Below are 22,454 nucleotides of genomic sequence, written 5' to 3' on the forward strand. Positions count from 1 at the left end.
GATTTTTGCCCTCTCTCGGAGCAGTTGATTATGCACAGAGACAAAGTGCTCTGGCACTTCCACCTGTGGGGGTTTCAGGTCAACCGAGAAAAGAGCAAACTCGCCCCCGTGCAGAGGATCTCTTCTCTCGGGCTGGAGCTGGACTCGGTCACCATGGCAGCGCGCCTCTCCGGAGAGCGCGCTCAGCTGATGCTGTACTGTCTGAGAGAGCTCGACAGTAAAATAGTGGTCCCACTGAAACTATTTCAGAGGCTCCTGGGGCATATGGCATCCGCAGCCGCTTCATGCCGCTCGGATTATTCTATATGAGACCACTTCAGCACTGGCTTCACGATCGAGTCCCCAGACGCGCATGGCACGCGCGCGCACACCGAGTCTCTGTTACTGCGCTGTGTCGCCGCGCCCTCAGCCCTTGGAGCGACCCCTCGTTCCTACAGGCCTGGGTGTCTCTAGAACAGGCGTCCAGTCTTGTTGTCGTTTCAGCAGACACTTCCAACACGGGCTGGGGGGCTGTGCGTTGCGGGCATGCGGCTGCGGACCTGTGGAAAGGTACCCAGTTGCATTGGCATATCGCCTGGAGCTGTTGGCAGTGTTCCTCGCTCTCCACCGTTTTTTTTCCGGTGCTGGAGCGGCAACACGTGCTGGTCAGGACGGACAGTACGGCGGCGGTGGCGTATATCAGCCGTATAGGGGGTATGCGCTCTCGCCGCATGTCTCAGCTCGCCCGCCGTCTGCTCCTCTGGAGTCATCCGCGGCTGAAATCGCTGCACACCATTCATATTAAGGCAAGCTCAACCGTGCAGCCGATGCGCTCTCACGGCAGCCTTGCGTCCTGGAGAATGGAGACTCCACCCCGAGTCTGTTCAGCTGATATGGGCGCGATTCGGGGAAGCCCAGATCGATCTGTTGCTTCCCCCGAGATCGCTCATTGCTAGTTGTTCTTTCCCTGACCGAGTGCTCTCGGCACGGATGCACTGGCTTACAGCTGGCCTCGGGGCACGCGCAAATACGCGTTTCCCCCAGTGAGCCTGCTCGCGCAGTTACTGTGCAAGGTCAGGAAGAGGACGAGGAACAGGTTGCTGGTTGCGCCCCTCTGGCTCAACCGGACCTGGATGTCAGAGCTCTCCCTCGCGATAGCCCTCCCCTGGCAGTCCCTTCGAGTTGAGCACCTACTCTCTCAGGGACAGGGCACCACCTGGCACCCTCGCCGATCTTTGAAGAGATTTTAGACGCGAGGAAGACTTAGGTAACCTCCGATTGCGGTGGCTAATACCGTCACTCGGGCTAGAGCCCCCTCCCCGAGCGCGCCTATGCCCTGACGTGGAGTCTATTCACTGAATGGTGTGTCTCTCGCTGAGAAGACCCCCGTAATTTGCCAGATCAGCGTTGTGCTTTCTTTACGCCGAGAGAAGCTGGAGAGCAGGCTGTCGCCCTCCACACTCAAGGTTACGTGGCTGCCATCTCCGCTCTCATAACGCGGTGGCTGGCAGCACCGTGGGAACGCATAACCTCATCATCCGGTTCCTCAGGGGCGTTAAGCGAATTAATCCATCCCGCCCCCTCTCATGCCCTCTTAGGATCTCGCCCTCGCTACACAAGCCGCGTCAGATCCCTTCGATCCTCGACTCAGTATCTTTCTGTCCCTGAAGACAGCTCTGCTGGTCGCGTTGATATCGATTAGAGGGTCGGGGACCCGGAGGCATTTTTCGGTCAGTGACTCGTGCCTGTAATTGGGCTGGCTTCTCTCACGTCCTGAGACCCCGCCCGCGATATGTGCCCAAGGTTCCTACCACTCCGTTTTAATACGAGGTAGTGAGCCTGCAAGCGCTGCCCTCGGAGGAGGCAGACCCAGCCCTTCTTTATTGTCCAGTTCGCGTTTTGCGTATTATCCGGACCGCACTCAGAGTTTAGATCATCTGAGCAGCTCTTCGTCTGTTATAACGGTCGGCAGCAGGGAAGTGCCGTGCCGAAATAAGTTCCCACTAGATTGTGGATGCCTTTCTTTCACTATCAGAGCCGAGATAAGCCGCGTCCCCCGAGAGCGCGTGCGCACTCCACTCGGAGTTTCGCATCCTCTCGAGCGCGCGCACGCGGCGCCCCTCTAACAGACTTCTGTAGAGCTGCGGGCTGGGTGACACCCAACACATTTGCAAGGTTTTACAATCTGCGAGTGGAGCCGGTTTCCTCAAGGGTATTAGGTAACCCTTGGTGATTGAGGAAACAATTCGGTAGGGTGTTGAAACACGCTTGCTGCGCCATTTTCCCTAGCACGGAGATACGTGCGCCTTTTTATCTGTCAGTAAAGTTCCCCGTCAGGTGAGCCCTGCAGATTCCTCCGTGGCCCCCAGCACTGACTCAGCGGAGGAGTCACTTGCTGGCCCACTACGTTGTAGGTCTGCCCGCTGGTCAGCCCGCGTTTTGGGTAAAGGTGCCTGCTATGCGTGGTCCCCACTAGGCGATCCCATATGCTTATTCAGCCACGGTTAAGTCCCCCCCCTGGGCGGACCCGTGTCTTCCCTCCCCGCTAACCACTCTTTTGCTATGCGTACTCCCCCTTTTTAGGGCTAGTCCATATGTAAATTCTGCCATCTATCCCCCCTTGGGTAACGGATGGCCTCCGCAGCGTCCTCCCTATCGGGATTGCACGCTTCCCAACGTACTGTCGTATTTTCCTAGAATTATCTAGATGCTCACGACTTCCCAAAAAATATATCTAAATCCGTAAAACTTCTGTTGAAGTAGGATAAATTAGGGCCAGGGACACGTTGGAGGACCGCGCCCCCCATGATGCGGGTGCGTCACGCTTGCTTGACTATCTCCTCATCGGGGGTGTTGGTAAGGTGCAGTCATTATGGCGCTTTCAATGGGCTCCCAATGCGTGGATTTTACAAATCAAATCCACTTATAGTGCTGAAGTTCCCCCCGAAGGGGAACGTTCGAGGTTACTAAAGTAACCCTTCGTTCCCCGAGGAGGGGAACGGAAGCACTATACTCCGTCGCCATAATGACTGTCCCTTAGCTGTTGAAAGTCTCTTCAGCTTAAAAAGGATAGCGTCTGCTGGCGCCAGGTGAGCTTATATACTCAGTTGATTGCTTATGCCGCTCACCTGCGCAGGCTTGCGCTGCCAATTCATTCTTAATTGGCCCGTTCAATACTCTTTCAGACGAGTAGCTTCTGAACCGAACCTCCCCAATGCGTGGATTTTACAAATCAAATCCACTTATAGTGCTTCCGTTCCCCTCCTCGGGGAACGAAGGGTTACTTTAGTAACCTCGAACGTTTCTTCTGCAGACAATAAAAAATATATATTGCCCAAAGGGGCTTATAATATTAACCTTAATATGGGTTTCAAAATACTTAAACCTGCTTTTATTCTAGCCGAAATAAAACAAATAAGTTAAAGCATGTTAAACATCATTTGGGAAATATTTATTTTAAAAAAAAAATTTCTCAGAAGCGCTAATAATTTTGACTTCAACAGTTTTCATTCATACATTCAATTTCTTCTCGGATAGTCCCTTTATTAATCCAGGGTCGCCACAGCGGAATGAACCGCCAACTTATCAGGCAAGTTTTTTACACAGCTGATGCCCTTCTAGCTGCAACCCATGTCTGGGAAACATCCACACACACACACTCATACACTACGGACAATTTAGCCTACCCAATTCACCTGTACCACATGTCTTTGAACTGTGGGGGAAACCGGAGCACCCGGAGGAAAACCACACAAACACAGGGAGAACATGCAGACTCCACACAGAAACACCAACTGAGCCGAGGTTCTAACCAGCGACCCAGCGACCTTCTTGTTGTGAGGCGACAGCACTACCTACTGCGCCACTGCCTTGCCCACTTCAACAGTAATCGTTTTGAATAATCGTGATTACAATTATGACCAAAATAATCATGATTTTTATATTTCCCAAAATCGAGCAGCCATAATATATATATATATAATATAATATATATATATGGGTCAGTGACAAAACAGGTTTGGCAAGATGGGAAAATTAAAAATCTTTTATAAAGTTGATTTAAAAGCATCAGTCAGATATTTTAAAATGTACAGATTGTATTCATGTTGATTTTAAGTAATTAAAAATAACATTTACACCATTTTTTACAAACATTAAGACTGAATGCACCTGAAAATGTCAAATGGTGTAACTGCCAAAAACTGTGAAATATTAAATAATTTACTCCTCCTAGATGATATGCAAGTGTACACACTGAAACAAATACTTCATTTTAAAATACCACAATAACATTTATTTTATTCGCATTATCTCTAAATGTACATTTTAATGAGTTTTTGCAATATTCGGCCGGACACATGCTAAAAACACATCTGATTTCTAAATAATCTTTGACAAATTATGTAAAAAATGGCAAAAACTATTTTATTACACTAAACTGGGTGTTTTAATTTTAATTTCACATTATTTCCATGTACATAATTATATTTTTATGTAAAATACTGGTTACACCAATTGACACAAACCAGTTACACCACCTGACAGTGTTGCTTCTACAGCCAAAGATTTTGAAATTGACAATTAAAATCAATTCAAATTAAGAATCAAAATCAAAAGTCATTTGCTTATTTATTTTGAAACTGTAACCTACTTGAATTTATTTAAAAGACATGGACACAAAAAAATGAGCGTCACATCATTGACCCATAAATATATATATATATATATATATATATATATATATATATATATATATATATATATATATATATATATATATATATATATATATATATATAAGAAGAGTACATTCAGATTTCATTCCAGCTTCAACATAAAACGCATCCACTCAAAACTCACTCAAGTAGACACTAGAGCACACCTGATCTAAAGCAAGACTGCAGAGTGAAACGGGAAGTTTTATACCAAGTTTGTAAAAGTTCCCCGTTTGTATCTGAAGGAACAAGAGCTTTTGACTCAGCAGAGAGCTGTCATTGACTCAGTGCTACAAGCAGCCTTGCCTATAGCAGAAAATTGGGCTCCACCAGCCTGACAAAGACTTACCATTCGCACAGGCTCCCAATCTCGTACATCTAGGTTAACCAAGCTCAACAGGGCATATTTGAATGCCCGAGCCGGTGCGAAAAATTCAGTGCAGCTATAAACCTTGTGCTGCCGAAGCATCCACTATTCATAGGACAGAATTTTCTTTATCTCAGCTCTGCACTGGCTTGCATGACAAACACCATTCGCCTCCGGTACAGATGACACGGGCGTCTGGGTGGTGATAAGTCCCTCTGAAACCAATGATCAATTATGTGGAACTAATCAGGAACCACACAAGCACTCTCCATATGGTGCTCTTTCCCACATTACATCCTCAGATTTAATCTTGTGCTTGAGACACAAGGATTTTGGAGCTGTGGAGGATTTCTGGTCTCTGTGGACATAAACATGTTTCCAAGAAGGTCCGTGAAAATGTTGTCCTAATGTTTGTTTTCAGCAACTGCTGGGAAATATTAAATGGGAAAACAAAGTCAGTGTGATATCTTGTCAATCCTCCTTAAGGATGCCATATATATTTATACACACGCATAGCGTTGCAATTGAACATCAGTGTTGGATCGCTGCCATACAAGTCCAGAAGTGTATGTGTGTGTGTGTGTGTGTGTGTGTGTGTGTGGTTGTGGAATATTGCACCATTCTTCAAGAAGAAAAGTCTCCAGTTCTTTGAGGGATGGAGGAGGAGGAAATCTACTTTGCACTCTGGGCTTCAGAATTACACATTACGCTTCGCTGATGTTCAGATGGGGAAGCAACGCAAGACATTTGACTTGCAGAGTATTTGACTCATAATGACATGGACATGCAATCATCAAACTTAATAACTCCCACAACACGGCTATGCACATCATTATGCTTATCCACTGGAAAACACACATCGTTTGTTTTAGAATTCCTCGCCTTTCTCCAAGCCCAAACCTGATTTAGAGGACACGGTGACAAATGACATGTCAGGCTAGATTTGTTTCATGATGACAGTGGAGAGGGCTGAAATCTCCAAGTGGGAGTGATCTAAGGGTGGGCCGACACTCGTAAAAAAAACGTAATTATGAATATTAAACTTTCTTTGTCATACAATTAGATGTACAATACATTATTGTAGACAAGGCAGTGGGCATGCCTGCACAGTGGCTCTGTGGTGTTGCTTCACAGCAAGATGGTCACTGGTTCAAGTTCCGGCTGGACCAGAACTTCTATGTGGAGTTAGCAAGTTCTCCTTGTGTTCACGAGGGTTTCCTCAGGGTGCTCCGGTTTCCCCCACAGTTCAAAGACGTATGAGTGTGAGTCTGACTGAGTGTGAATGGGGTTTTCCCAGTAGTGGGTTGTGGCTGGAAGGGCATCCACTGCATAAAACTGCGTATGCTGGAATAGTTGGTGGTTTTTTCCGCTGAAGCAACCACTGAAATAAAGACTAAGCTGAAAATAAATGAATGAATGAATGAATGAATGAACGAATGAATGAATGAATGAATGAATGAACGAATGAATGAAGTCAGTAGGGAATTTGCAGCACACTGTTAAACATATTTAGTTGACTCAACCTATAAAACCTACATGATTTTTGCTTGAGCTGTACTTACTTATTTTGAAAAGTTCAAGTAACGAAACCGGCGAGGCAGTGGCGCAGTAGGTAGTGCTGTCGCCTCACAGCAAGAAGGTCCCTGGGTTGCTGATTCGAACCTCAGCTCAGTTGGTGTTTCTGTGTGGAGTTTGCATGTTCTCCCTGCCTTCACGTGGGTTTCCTCCGGTTGCTCCAGTTTTCCCCACAGTCCAAAGACATGCGGTACAGGTGAATTGGGTAGGCTAAATTGTCCGTAGTGTATGAGTGTGTGTGTGAATGTGTGTGTGGATGTTTCCCAGAGATGGGTTGCAGCTGGAAGGGCATCCGCTGCGGATTTAGTTTTAAAAACTCCACATCATTATTTGAAAGGTTCATTCTACTTGGGCTTTTTTATAAATGGAAAGGTGTTCTCTAAACATTCTAAAACAAATGCATACGATTATTAATACAATATCTAATATAATATTAAAAACAACCGCACGAAAATGTTTAATGCTGCATTTACACCAGATGCGGATGAAGCATCAAGCGTGAGTGATTTACATGTTAAGTCAATGCAAAGATGCGAACAGACATCCTGCGGAACATCTCACGCAAATGAGGTGGTGCGGGTTAACCAATCAGCAGCCTGCTCATGTAAGGGAGTGATTATAACATAGTGGCTGTTGTTAGTGTCCCAAGGGGAAATCCTCTTGCCGACACCGAACAACAGTTCATCAAGTTGGGCATGACCAGGGCCAGATGGAATCTGCGGACGTTTTTTTGCTATTTCTGCTGAGAATTTTGGTAAAAATCCACAAAATTTTTTAGGAGTATCCAGCCAAATATCATAACTAAAACCTTAATGTATGAAATAAAAAGTAATAAATTACTGAATAAAAACTGAATAAATTCAGAGTTACACATTTACTCAAGTAAATAAACAGAATTAATGATGGGCTAAAAATCTGCATAAATCTGCGGAATTCTGCGGAAACTCTGCAGAATTCTGCGGAAAATCTGCTTAAATCTGCGGAATTCTGCGGAAAATCTGGGCAAAAGCCTAGGCATGACTCAGTCTGATGTACGTCTGAAAGCCTCCATCATCCAGGTATGATCTCTGGAGGAGTTGATGAACTGACAGAGCTGGGAGCACCTCTGAAAGGATCTAGTGGACTCAGACACTGCACCGAACGAATCCAAGCTGTTTATCAGCCTTCCTAAAGCACATAAACACAGCTATTATCTCATTCTAATCCATATTAGCCATTTAGCAACAAAGCTAGTCACCACACAGTCAGAAGCCCTAGCCATGATGTGAATCCGTGTCTATTGTGAAGTGAATTTGACGTGCGAATGAAGCAAATTTGATGCACAAATAAAGCAAGAAAACCAAAATTGTTTATGCGTCTATTTAGAATGGCATGATTTATTGGTCAGCTCGGCGTCTAGCGTAAACACACATTTCTCTACATCATTTGCATTGATCTGTTGTGAAATATTAAACAGTAGGTCTGCATGATAATGGAAAATCAGGCATTGTGATATTTAGTTTGGAAATAATTTATTAAATTGGATGGATTGGGATAAATCTAGGGAAGTTAATTAAACAAGCAAAGATAAATACAAAAGAGCAAAGGCATATGTGTGATTACAGTGTTTCATGGTTTCCTGTGCAGTCAAAAAGCACTCAGGTACATAATTTAAATAAACAAATGTAAAATAACACTGGAAAAGTCTTTACTGTGTAAATAATTTAATAAATTATTATTTATTAAAGTTCCAAAGGGTAAAGCTCAGTAAGTCTAAATATTTTGAACTCTGTCAGGTCTTAAAAATACGTGCAAATTATAAACTTGCAATCCATTATGGTTAACCCTGCAATAACTACACAACTCTCATGTGTTGTTGTAACCACGGGGAGTGACACATACAACTGAGGTAAGATCCAAATGCAGGTTTAATCAGTGGTCAGGCAAGCAAAGGTTAACACAGGTGCAAACAGTTATATGGAGACAGTCCAGAATCGTAATTAGTAAACAGGTGAGAGGTCAAAAGGCAGGCGGCAGGCAGGGAGAACAAGAATACAAGGCTAGGTAAAACACGGGGAAACAAGACAAGAAATAATGCGTTGTAATGTCATCTACAGATAAACAAGGCTCAGCCATGAGAGTTTCAAAGTGAGCTGTATATGTGTGTGTAATCAGTACATGAGCAGCATCAGCTGTGTGTATGCAATCAGTCAGGATCTGGAACTGGTTGTGTGTGTGGAGCATGACTGTTTATGTAGTCCATTTAGAAGGAGATTTGTAGTTCCTGTGGATGTGAGTGTTTACCAGCGACATCTGGTGGTAAAAAATCTCGCTGGTGATAATGACAGTTGTAAACTGTCAACTATTATTATAACTCAACAGTGCAGATCCTGCGATGTGACTATTGCAGATATGCAAATTGTTATATCAATGCTGGAATAATATATTATGCAGCCGTAATAAACAGGACCACATCACAACATAGAAACATCCCTCATGAAGAATATTGATTTACCCGATTTTCATAAAAGATTGCTGAATCACATCAACAGTGTATTGCAATACTTCAGAATAGCTCATGGTCAAAGCATATAGCTCAAAATATGCCGCAAAAGCATCTGTACGACCACCGTTCCCTACTGAAAAATCCAGCTTAAACCAGCCTAGGCTGGTTGGCTGGTTTTAGCTGATCGACCAGGCTGGTTTTAGAGGGGTTCTTAGCTGGTCAGGCTGGAAAATGACCAGCTAAAACCAGCTTGACAAGCCTGATTTAAGCTGGACATAGCTGGTTTTGGCTGGGCTCCCAGCCTGGCTAGGCTGGTCAAGCTGGTTTTAGCTGGTCATCTCCCAGCCTGACCAGCTAAGACCAGGCTGGAAATGGCTGGAAATCAGCCTGGAAGTGGCCAAAACCCTTCTAAAACCAGCCTGGTTGACCAGCTAAAATCAGCCAACCAGCCTAGGCTGGTTTAAGCTGGTTTTTTCAGTAGGGTTTCCAGCATGGAAGACGGACACACTAACAAGGACAGACAAAATTTTCCACCTCAAGCATCATCCGCTAGTGTGAGCTGAGGTTTACTTGCACAGCTCTTAATAACTCCTCTCAAGCCCCTAAACATCACTCCCATCTGGGTCACAGCAAACCTTCCAGTTCTGCTCAGACCGCTCCAAGTGGGATTCAAATAAGCGTTTCTGGGGGAGGGCGCACAAACAAGGACACTAAAGACAGCAGCCTCTAGTCTCAGTCAATAATGCACCTCTTGAGGCATTAACCTCAAACTTCACCCACACAGCTGGCCTCTGTAAACTCAGCTCCTCAAATCTCACTCCCTCTAGGTCACAGCACTAAAGTAACCCTTCTGGTTCTATTCTGACAGACATTTCCAACATGGAAGAGGGGGAAACTAACAAGGATACTAAAGGCCAGAGATCAGGCTAGTGAGTTGGATGTACACGGTGCAATTGTTTTCTGTCCTACGAGCTCTTACATGATGTTCCCCATTGGGAGAAGTAACACGCAAATTATTGAAGCTTGTATGGTCGTAGCTCAAACCATGTGAGAGGAAGATGTGAGTGTTACGAGTTGCTGATTATTTTTGGGAGTTTGGGAGTTGTCAGCTTGAATTTGTGAGATGTGTGCACTTAAACGAGTAGATCTGTCTGAGGCTGACCAATCAGGAGGATAACCTGAACCCCAAGTAAGGATTTATAATTTATATACATGGAGTGGCCCGGTGTCCTGGTTTCCCAGTGCTGAAAAAGAAACTCATCTCATCTCGAGGAAAGACTCGTTTTAATATTATACTTTTATGAGAGAGGGATACATACAGAGAGTGAACCAAAGCGCAGTGGTGCCATTATAATGTATAAAATATATATATTTTTTAAATCGCGATTTCTCGATTTAATATAAAATTAAATCGTCATCAAAACGTAAATTCAAGAGTTCACACTTAGATACTGTTTGACAACTTGTTAGCAAGTTAGCAGGTTTGGCGTGCTGTCCCGGGAGAGAACCCTGAGCTCGGAGATAGTTGAGCCCAGGGCTCCCGCCAGGTCCATAGAGCATGTGAGGGGAGTACGAGGTCAGGTGTTCTCGAGAGCTCTCCTCGGCAAAAGAGGAAAGGAGGAGAAGCGGTGGATGGGAGGTTTCTTCGGGAAAACGAAGATAAGGGAGTAGTTCTTAGCTAGGTTACTTATAGTGAGTTTGGATGAATCTGATTGGCTAGCTAATGAGTGTAGATAAGTTAACAGCTGCAGTCAATCATATCACGTGCTCCTCTCGAAATTAGTTTGTGAAACTTCATTTCGAATTAATCGAAAAAATCGCCCAGCCCTATTTTCAACCAATCTCTTCATGCCAACTCTCCTTTAAATGCTTTCAATTCAAGCAGTTTCACAGTCGTGCGGCTTGCTTTTGTGGTTTTGCTTGGTACTCTGATAGTTTTGATATCCCCATCTGATTAGTTTGTTGATATTAGGCATCCCTTTTAATTGAAGCTGTGTCGTTGTTGTTTCACTTTTGTTGCTGCCTGTTCTTACCCTTATATCCTTACCTTCGTGTCCAGGCCCGGCACTAATGCAACCCGTCCGGTTGTACTCAAAGCGCTCTGAGTGGATTTTAAACCAATCTTTCCAGAATGGGAGGTGGAGGTACTAACAAGGACACTGAAGACGGCAGCCTCGAGTGTTAGTAACTAATAAACCTCTTGTGGCATTAGCCTCAAGCTTTGGTCACATACTGTAGCAGGCCCCCATTACATTAAGACCCAGAGATGTAGCCAAAATTTTATTTAGTTACACACAGATTTATTTACAGTAAATCATTGTTTTTTTTTTTTTTGTTTTTTTTTATTTATTTTTTTTAGCTTAATATGCTTTCTATGATTATAAGCAGAAGGAATGAATGTAGAAACGGACAATTTGTTCACCTCACACATTCAGAAAAATGTACTTTAAGGGTACAACAGTATGTCACTGGAGCAGTACCCTTAAATTAATCTCTCTCTCTCTCTCTTTCTCTGACTCTCTCATGAGGACTTTCCATAGGTGTTATGCGTTTAACATTCTTAATACTGCTTATTATATGGCCTTAGCCCTAAACCCAAGCCTCACAGGAAACCTTTGGCAATGTTTAATGTCAAAAGACATCATTAAGTATGAGTGTTAAGCATTCAGAATTATGAGAACACAAGGCATGTACTTGTAAATCTCCATATTAAAGTACAACTAGATCATTCATTCATTCATTTTCTTGTCGGCTTAGTCCCTTTATTAATCCAGGGACGCCACAGCAGAATGAACCGCCAACTTATCCAGCATGTTTTTACGCAGCGAATGCCCTTCCAGCCGCAACCCATCTCTGGGAAACATACACACACATTCACATACACTACGGACAATTTAGCCTACCCAATTCACCTATACCACATGTCTTTGGACTGTGTGGGAAACCAGAGCACCCGGACGAAACCCACACGAATGCAGGAAGAACAATCAAACTCCACACAGAAACACCAACTAAGCCGAGGTTCGAACCAGCAACCTTCTTGCTGTGAGGCGACAGCACTACCTACTGCCCCACTGCATCGCCCACAACTAGATCATATCCATGTAATTATACAAACCGTTTTCCTCATAGACCACCAAAACCCGTACACATATACATAAACTTGTACAGCTATCTTTATGGGGACTTAGACACAATCATGTTTATACTGTACAAACTGTTTATTTTACCCTCCTACCCCAAGCCTACCCCTAAACCCAATCCTCACAGGAAACAAGGTTATTTCAGTCTGATCTCATGAGGAAACTATTTTATGTTTTGCAATTTTAGCGGCTAATTTGTATGAATTTGTACGAGTTCAGTCTTACAAAAATGTCCAAATTTTAAAAGAAATGAAAAACTGTACAAAAGCACGCACATCCCTCTTAACTGGGTGCTCAGCCAAAAAACACAAAAGGTGCAAATTAAATATTCATCAAAGGCGGCAACACCAAAGCTACAAAAATACAAATTTATTAAAGTAATAAGCTGACACAAAGCGTGTAACGTTTCGAGCCACACGGCTCTTCATCACACAGAGATGAAGAGTCGTTTGCCTCAAAACGTCAGAAGAGTTAGAAACGTTTCTAGGAGTATTTTTTTTTATATTTTTTATTTGTCTAGGAGTGTTTTTTATAAGAGAATTCAGAGACAAAATTAAGAAATCAAAAACACATTTTAGTCTTCATTGTATGTATACATAAATACAATGCATGTCTGAATGCTTAGGACTGCTCAAACAGTAACAGGCCTCAAAAACACATGCAATTAAACGGTTTGGTAACTTTAAGTGAAGTTTGTTTATAAACTAATTTCGAGAGGATCTCGTGCTTATGATTTATCACGTCCGGTCTCGTATTAGCTAATCATTATCTTCCAATCATATGAGCCTTTAGCTACTATAAAGAACCACAGTTTTCAGTCCACATTATCTTCGTTTGGAAGAAACCTAACCATTGGCTAAGTGTGAACTCTTGAAACTTTGCAATGACTCCACAAATCACGTACATTTCTGGGGCTCCTTGTCAACTGTAATGCCTATTCGACATTGCAGATCATGCGATGTGACTCTAGTGGATTTTCATAATGTGATACGGATGCTAAAACAATATTTTGTGCAGCCCTACTTTACAACTCTACTCTCAATGCTCTGAGCTGGTTTCCAAACCCATTTTCCAACGTGGGAAGTTGGAACACTAACAAGGAAACTAACGCCCCATTCACACGGGGCTTCAGTGTCAACTCTTGACTGAAGGCGTGTCTGAAGTTAGGGCTAAAGCAATCATCATAGCAGCGTCAGCCAATGAAATTCAGTCAGCAATAGGCCACTGTCTAGCAGGTGTATTTGCATACAGCGATCTGATTGGCTGACGCTTCCGTCGGCGCTTGAAAAGTTGTGCTAGTCCCAACTTCTGCAGAGAGCAATGCCTCTGAAGCAGTGCCGACGAATCCACAATGCAGTTCGGCAACACCTGACGTCACCCATTTAAAGTGAATGGGAAGCGTTGACGCTGACGCCCCGTGTGAATGGGGCATAAAAGCATCGTCCCTTAGTTTGCTTCTTGAGTAAGATTTGCTAGCACAGTTCTTACTACCGTAGCTGGCCTCCGTTACACTCACCCCACAAATTTCACTTCCCATCTGGGTCACAGCACTTATGTAACCATTCCAGTTCTACACTGAATGCTCAGAGCAGATTTTGAACCAGCGTTTCCGACATGGGAGGCAGGAGTGCAAACAAGGACACTAAAGACTGGAGCCTTTATTCTCCATCTCTAAGCTTTACTCACTCATGTTTACTCTCATAGGCGTCACGCTCAACCCCCTTTTAAACCTCGCTCCTATCCGGGTCAAGGCACTAATATAACCCTTCCAGTTCTACTCAGTCTCCTGAGCAGGTTTTAAATCTGAGTTTCCAAGAGAAGACGTGGGTACAGTAGCAATCACACTAAGGGCTATAGTTTACTGTATGTTGCTATAGTGTGCTTTTTGCGGACATGAACGTTAGATTTACGTACACAGCTCTTATTAGCTGGAGTCTCCTAAAGCTCACTGTTTAGCTAATATCACTAATGTAGACTTACAGGTTTTACTTCGCGTTGATTTTAAACCAGCATGGAGTTGGGATACGTTAACAAGGCCACTGAAGACTACAGTCTGTAGTGTCTGTCCAGTGTTTCCTCTAGGATTTTTTTCTAGCTGTGGTGGCAGACTCTGTTGGCCGTTTTTTATTTATTTTTTTTAAAGATTTATTTTTGGCCTTCATTATTAGATAGGACAGTATTGAGACAGGAAGCGAAGTGGGAGAGAGAGGGGGTAGGGAAATGTCGTCGAGCCGGGATTCGAATTCGTGACGCCCTGACGTGCTATAGCACCATATGTCGGCGTGCTAACCACTAGGCTATTGCACCAACTCTGTTGGCCATTTTACATTCTGTTGACCTACCACTACATGTGGCGTTATTTCATTGACAAATGTCATGGGCACTGTATTAAGTCGAGGTCAGATTCATGTAATAGCCTACGAGCATGTCAGTCTTTGCTTGGGCGCCGATTTCCTCTGTTCGTGCACAAAACTTCTTGCTCAATACTTGTTTGGTAGTTTCAGCTTGGCGCAAGAGTCGTTTTGAGGCGTTGCGCTACGCTGTTTAAATAGCAAATGCATTAGTGCTCATATGTGCATCCATAGGGGTTCTGCCCTAAAAAGGGAGGCGTTCTGAGGTGCACGGCTGGCGCGTTGCTATTTTGAGAAACTAAAATAGATTTTTCATTAGACCAAAACTAACCCGGTCTAAACTCCGGCGCAGAGTTGCGCCTCGCTTACACACTGCTTAATACGCACAAGAGAGCAATAGGCAAATATCTTTACATATGAAAAAATGTAAATATTAGGGATATATATAGGATATAATAAGAATATATATATAGGATATAAATATAAAGGATTAAAATATTACAAAACATATTATTTTCTAGCCTACATAAATATAAAAAATCACTGCTTTTATGCCTTCTTCATCTCGGGAGGCTTTTTCAGTTCATTCATAACGATTTGCTTTTGTATAATGTTATTATTATTAGCAGTATTATTTATTATATCCATATTTATATTTGTTTTATTAAAACAAGCTTATATTTGCCCACCTGCAGGTTTTAGACCATATGGGGCACAGCATGTGTTTTGGGATATAACTCATTCGTAAATAGCGAATGCGCTTATGGCGCGACACAGCTGGCTCTTAAAGGTAATGGGAGATGAGACTCTAATTGGTTTATTCTCAAAACACACCTATAACTCATTAAGAAAATAAACTCAACCCTTTTAGACCATGCGCCACGGCGCAAAGCGGATTTTCCCATCCCTAAATTAGCAAAAATGTGTTCTGACACGCCCTGAAAGCGTTTGCGCCCTGCATTTTGCACTCTGCGCATGGACCGTCAAAATAGAGCCCTTAATGTTTCTAGTCTACTTTCTGGTCACTCTAATATCTCTTTAAAACTTGGTTTGCCAACTAAAAAACTGTTAATTGACCATGTTTAAGCTGTGACAGAAAACAAGTGGCAATCAGTCTGTTGTGGTTCATATGATCAGCAGCATTTGCAGTTTCAAAAGTCCCTTTTGAGTGATATTTCAGTTTTGTCCACCTACCCATTGTGAGACTTGAAATATAAGGGACAAGTGCCTTTCTCAAGAGCACAATAGTAATAAAAGACATCATTAACTGTGCGGTTCACAGGTTACTCTAATATGAGGTCGGTAATGTGCAGCTAAAAAGACGCCTGACAATTAACAAGAGCAGCCCACAGTCACCACATTATCACAAGCAAAATTAATCTTAAATTACAGAAGACTGGGACAAAACTGGAATATAAATGATGCTAAACTGTAAAGGTTTGTACATCAGGGAATGAGCTGAAACACAATAAAAGGTATATTTATATGAGTTTAATACTTATGCTGATACTTGACACTTTCATTCATTCATTTATTTTCCTTTGGCTTAGCCTCTATTTCAGAGTTTGCCACAGCGGAATGAACCACCAACTATTCTGGCATATGTTGATGTCCTTCCAGCCACAATCCAGTCCTGGAAAAACCCATACACACTTATTCACACACACACACACACACACACTCATACCTTTACCAAATGTGTTTGGACTGTGGGGGAAACTGGAGCACTCAGAGGAAACCCACACCAACACGGGAAGAACATGCAAACTCTGCACTGAAATGACCCTGCCAGGACTCGAACCAGTGACCGTCTTGCTGTGAGGCAACAGTGCTAACCCCTGGGCCACCGTGCCACCCTTACATGATTCTTAAATATGTCTATTTTATAAATATCTCTAAAACCAAAATGTGTTCAGGCTAACACACGCCTTACATGATGAAATCTCTCATGTGAACTTACAATAAGCTATTTATTTTATGCAAATGTTAAGGGAATATCATAGTATCATCCTGCAAAAGTTAAAGAGATGCATTTTTTTAATGCTCTTAAAACATTCTGAAACAATTAGTAACAAAAGCGAACATTTTGAGAGATTCAAAAAACACCAAATAGCCTTGAACAAAAGTAAACCATTCCGGCACTGAATGCCTTTAATTAATTGCATTCATTTAATACAATAAAATCAGCCGTTTCATTCAATGAATTAATATTCTATGAAGCTAAAAAGGTTTTTTAGCCACTTGTAATTTACTAGGGTTTAAAATACCTGCATTTTAGACCTTGTTAGTGCATTATTAATGCATGTTTTAGTGTGCAAACATATTATTATGATTAGTATTATTGTAATTGTATACAAATGTGAAATGTTGCATTTATTTATGATTTTGAAAGTTGGACTTTAACATCAGAGAATAAAAGGAGTGGAAAAAACGTAAAAATATGCGGAATGATTAAGTGATATACATAATGAATCACGATTGGTATTCAAAGCATATAAATGTACACTTTCATGCAGTTATTTACTTATGGCAAACCAGCATTCACTGAACGCAGCAGATGATGAATTAATTTTGCAGAAGTGCACAGAGAGGGTGAAGAACATGCCTTTGTTTTTATGTTTGACTGTGTCGCTTCTTTGCATGGCAGATATTAATGTGAGTACAGAAGAAAAATGAAAAGTGTGAAAAACAGCTCTATCAAAAGAGGCTATGTATTGTGGAAACATGTAGCTGGAAGTGAATACATGAAGATGTAAATAAACACAAGGCGGCCAATGTTGAGACTTGGCTCCCAATTTCTAATAAGTGGGTGTCGGGAGACACTCTCACTTTCCAAGAGATGAAATAACTTTATGAGAAAAACCAAATAGTGGAAAGATTACTCTTTCTAATAGTTACTGTAAAACAGTCTGATACTCTCATACACAAACAGTTATGGGTCATCTGATCTGATATTTTCAGACTAAAATACAGAATGTTTTATTAATATGAATAATAAAACACTTGAAATACTTGTTTGACATTTAAGATTTGCAAGTATTGTATCACAAGATCGAAGAGTACAACTGTTGAGTTTATCAAGTAAAACCAGTGAAAACTCCTTTTTCTCATTAACTTCTAGTGAACACTGAGAATGTTAACTGATTTTATATGCAATAAGTAATCCACATTAATTGAACTTATGTCTAAAAATAATAGTTTAACAGCAGAATATATGCACAAATAAATCAATAAACAGCAAAATTACATTTCCCATAATGCTAAAGAAAAGAAAGCAAAGTGCATCAAGGGACATCTTTAGCTCCACCTACCTCATTGATACCATAAACAATAATTAAATAGTAAGAAATAATTTAAGTCTTTAAGAGCTGCCTTGTAGCTTTTGTAGCCCATATTTTAGCCCCCCGTTGACATGCACTGATGAACTTGAGCTTCTCAAGGTGAATGCGTACCTTGGCTCTAGGGGTCAAACAACAACAAAAAATGTCAAGAATCTTGGTGTGATTCTGGAGTCAGATCTGAGTTTCAGTAGTCATGTCAAAACAGTAAGTAAATCAGCATACTATCATCTCACAAACATTTCAGTTCAAGCTTTGTTTTCAGCTAGGACCCACAGAAACATATTCATGCTTTTATCAGCAGCAGGGAGGATTACTGAAATGGACTCCTCATTTTGTCTTCCTAAAAAGACAGTGAGCATAATATCATCTCACAAACATTTAATTTCAAGCTGTTTTCAGCGAGGACTTTGAGAAACTTGTTCATGCTTTTATCAGCAGCAGAGTGGATTACTGCAATGTCTTCCCAAAAAAACAGTCAGACAGTTGCAGCTCATCCAGAATGCAGCTGCCAAGATTCTGACCAGAAGCAGAAAATCAGAGCACATCACACCTGTCCTTAGGTCTCTACACCGGCTTCCAGTTACTCTCAGAATAGATTTGAAAGTATTATTACTGGTCTATAAAATCACTAAATGGCCTAAGACCTCGATATATTATAGATATGCTCACTGAAAACAAACTTAACAGATCACTCAGATCATTAGGATCAAGTAAATGCTTTGACTAAATGTTCAGTCAAAGCAGGGTGAATCTGCATTCAGCTTGTACATCCTTCGCTGCTGGAATCAGCATCCAGAAATGATCAGATGTGCTCCAATATTAGGCATATTCACATTAAGCCTGAAAACTTATCTGGTTAGATGTGCCTTCACTGATTGAGCACTGTGCTATGTCCGACAGATCGCACTAATATGTCTTTTTTTCAGATTCTTTCATTATTTTAAAACCTGTTTTAACACATTTTAATCTGTTTTTTACCAGATTTAATCATTTTTATTCTTTGTTGTTGTTATTTTCTTTTATTATTGTTTATATGCAGCACTTTGAATTACCATTGTGTGTGAAATGTGCTATATAAATAATCTTGCCTTGCTTTTTTGTGTCATTTTGTTTGATTTTCATTTAATTTGAATGTTGTTAATCATTATAATCATCATTATCATCATCATTATTTTAATGCATATGGGAAAAGACTGCTGGAATCTGCACTGCTTAAAAATGTGGCGTGAACAAATATGCAAATAACAGATAACATCATACTTTTTCTGAACACATTCATCTTTTATTAATTTACGGAGTTGACAAATTCATTTGAATTAATAATTGATTATTAAATACGTTGAGTGCCTTTAATTTGATGCATAAACTCACTGGGGTTAATGCTGCAAGCGCATTCATACATCAATGTCATGAAACAAAAACTAAAATAAAAATGATGTATTGATGATCATTAGTGACTGTCTGGTTTATGTCTCTGCTTAAGTGAATATCCACATTTGAACATCGTTTATCATCGTCAAATCTAATTCAGTGCAGTCTCATGTGGATTATCCAGATGTTGCTGGAGTCTATGAGAAACAAGCCAATGAGAAGATAGAGATGTCAGTGGGATTAGTGTTGTGAATTATCCTGTCTCTGTTGGAATATATTTTAAAATGTAGTAAATTCCTAGTATGGCAATATGAAGTTTTACCAGCTAATCGCATTTGTTAGCATTGAAACAACTGCATCAACTCAATGCTTTTGTGGGTTTCTGTTTCAGGATATTTAGATGAATAGAAAGTTTAAAAAAAACTGCATTTGAAAGAAAGAAAGAAAGAAAGAAAGAAAGAAAGAAAGAAAGAAAGAAAGAAAGAAAGAAAGAAAGAAAGAAACGTTTGAGTCAAAATACAAGTGCTAATGGTAAACTTAGTGGTCCCTGTACTGGGTCCAAAACTACTTTATAACATTTACACTTATTATAAAGGCTTTCCTATATGGTATCAGCCCATGACGAGTCTAGTATTTACAAAGAATACCATAATGTTAGGTATTTCATTATACATAAAGTAGTGTTAAATAAAAACAGATATGATTATTTGTCCTAGACAAAAAGTAACGTTGGCATGTTTGTTGTGAAGAATTTTCTAAGAATGTTTATTACATAGCTATATTTAATAAAACAGTCATGCAATATATCACTAGAAAGCTCTTTCTCCCGAGAGATATGGTATGTTGCTATTTTGCATGAATATCGTGGCTTTGAACAGTTGTCAAAAGAATTCGCGCCATTCTTTTAGTGTGCAAAACATACCTCATATATTCAGTTGCGTGTGACCGCTTCAGAACCGATAAACTGCCAAATCATACACCCTTGTCCAGTAGATTGGGATATTCCCTCTTAAACGAGACCATTTTCACGTTTCTGCTTGCTTGCGTTAGTGAGAAATCCATAGTTTTATAGTGTTAGGCATAACGAAAGCAAACAGGTGCACACTACATTTCCCAGAAAGCAACGGGTTAGCAGTGAGTTCTCATTTGCCTCCGTTTGCTCATTTGTCGACTGAGACGTCACTCAACACCTGCCAGCGAATCAGAAGCGCGAGATTTCGCAGATATGGGTCGTTTGGTATTGCACGTCTGGGTTTTTAGTTTACACATTATGAAGGGAAAAGTTTTGTTTTTACATGATGTTTACACACTTCTTAATGTTGATAATGAAATATAGGCATAGATGGCTCGAAAATGTGCGACCTGTAAGCAACATTAACAGAAAAGTGAAGATAAAATAGAAGAGAAACTCAGACCACTAAAGGTGCGTAACGTTATCCATTTCTTTCTAACTCTTATGCTTTCTTGACACAATAGTTATTATGATTGTAAAAACAAAACCTAAAAATATACTGTATACAACACACAATACTTGTGAACTACTTGGGCAAACATAATAATGAAACATAACTTTTTGTGTGTGCGTATTGTAACACTTCAACTTCTACTACTTTTAATGTTATTTATGAAAAGTTATATCAACTATGTAGCTCAAAGGGTTTTCTACACAGTGACACATTTGTTTCTTTTATTTCCTTCATTTTACACGTGTAGAGTAAACATTTTTATGTGATGTGGAAAAGTCAACGGACGCGGTTTGGAAAAGTCAAGAATTTAAAACCACCAAAACGTTCTGTTTTTTCTGTAACACCGCTCCTTCGGTATATGTAAGTTTTTTATTTACATTATTATTTATTTACAAATCAGTGTTTTTAAAACTAATGAAGACAGCAGAAGTCTTTATTTGAATTATATATATATATATATATATATATATATATATATATATATATATATATATATAGCTCAAAGGGGAAAAAGGTTTTTGTTTTTTACCCAGACAGTTAAAAGAACATATATTAGAGCAGGAATCACAATACCGTGAAACCGTGATATTTTTATTCAAGGTTATCATACCGTTAGAACTTTATACTGGCCCATGCCGTGACCTACTGTATCTGCGGCAGTTGCGTCACTTCACTCCCATCCATGAATGATCTCGCGGTGCATCATAGGATAGCATAGAAACATCGAATACGAATACGCACTTCAGAATCTCTGAAGTAGTAGGTAATCTGGGTAAACATGTACATTTATGTTAGTACTGTAGTAAAATGATAAAATAATAAACATTCTACAAGCAAGCTAACTGGCTTTCTTTAACTTCTCTGAGTAAAAGCTTTTCAAAATGTATGTCATTAAACTTTATTCATCCAGTACAATGTATCGCTTGATGTGTATGTGTAAATATGTTAATTGTACTTGTAAAGTGTTTTTGGCCTGGTTTGGGCAGCTTTTGGGGTGGAAAAAGTCAGCTATATCTGGCAACACTGCTTCAAATTACTGCACTTGCAAAAATAGAAACCTGCGTCAAAGCCGTCTGCAAAGCTCACCAATCGCATAAATTCAATCCATGTTATTAACGGCTAAAATAAGGCTGAGTGAAGATGTGAATATGAATCAGAATTGTTCATGTGCTTCTTATTTCCTGCCGCAGACTTGCTTTCTAGCAGTTCAATGGCTCTGTCCTTTGAACCACTGCCGTATCACATCCTGAATCTCCAGGACGTCCCTTCACCCCCTGCAGCTGAAAGAGCACACGCTCATATGAGTCCGGTCCTAATCTAGTGACCGGCCCTAATGATTGATTGCATACTGAGAAGAGCCGTCACCTCTGCTGCGAAAAAGAGCGCAGGAAATGCTCATCAAGACCCCAACCGAGAAACTGAGAACAGCTTGATTGAGCTAGACTTGTTAACTCCGAATAGAACATTTCTGTGCGTAGACTGTGTAGGCTACTAATGCTACATGAAATGTACAACAGCAAAACAACTTATTGTGAATATAATAGGGATATTTTTAATTTAAAAAAAGTATAGTAGTTCCCATAAACATATGATGTATCTTATTTAAAAATAAAAATATTATTGAAAAAAACATAAAGTCACCTCAACTGACCACCTAAAGA

The 22,454-nt window shown here is 40.9% G+C and overlaps 1 long non-coding RNA gene across 2 annotated transcripts in view; it reads left to right on the plus strand.

Moving 5' to 3' along the window:
- Window positions 1-20,530: 20,530 nt before the first annotated feature.
- LOC137495392 (uncharacterized) overlaps window positions 20,531-22,454 on the plus strand; it is a 211,069-nt gene continuing 209,145 nt past the window's right edge. For both annotated transcript variants that reach the window (XR_011015228.2, XR_012405394.1), the window contains exon 1: window positions 20,531-20,750. This is a non-coding gene — a long non-coding RNA (uncharacterized lncRNA). The remainder of the gene's footprint in view (window positions 20,751-22,454) is intronic.

This window comes from Danio rerio, chromosome 1 (assembly GCF_049306965.1).
Source record: "Danio rerio strain Tuebingen ecotype United States chromosome 1, GRCz12tu, whole genome shotgun sequence".
Taxonomy (NCBI): domain Eukaryota; kingdom Metazoa; phylum Chordata; class Actinopteri; order Cypriniformes; family Danionidae; genus Danio; species Danio rerio.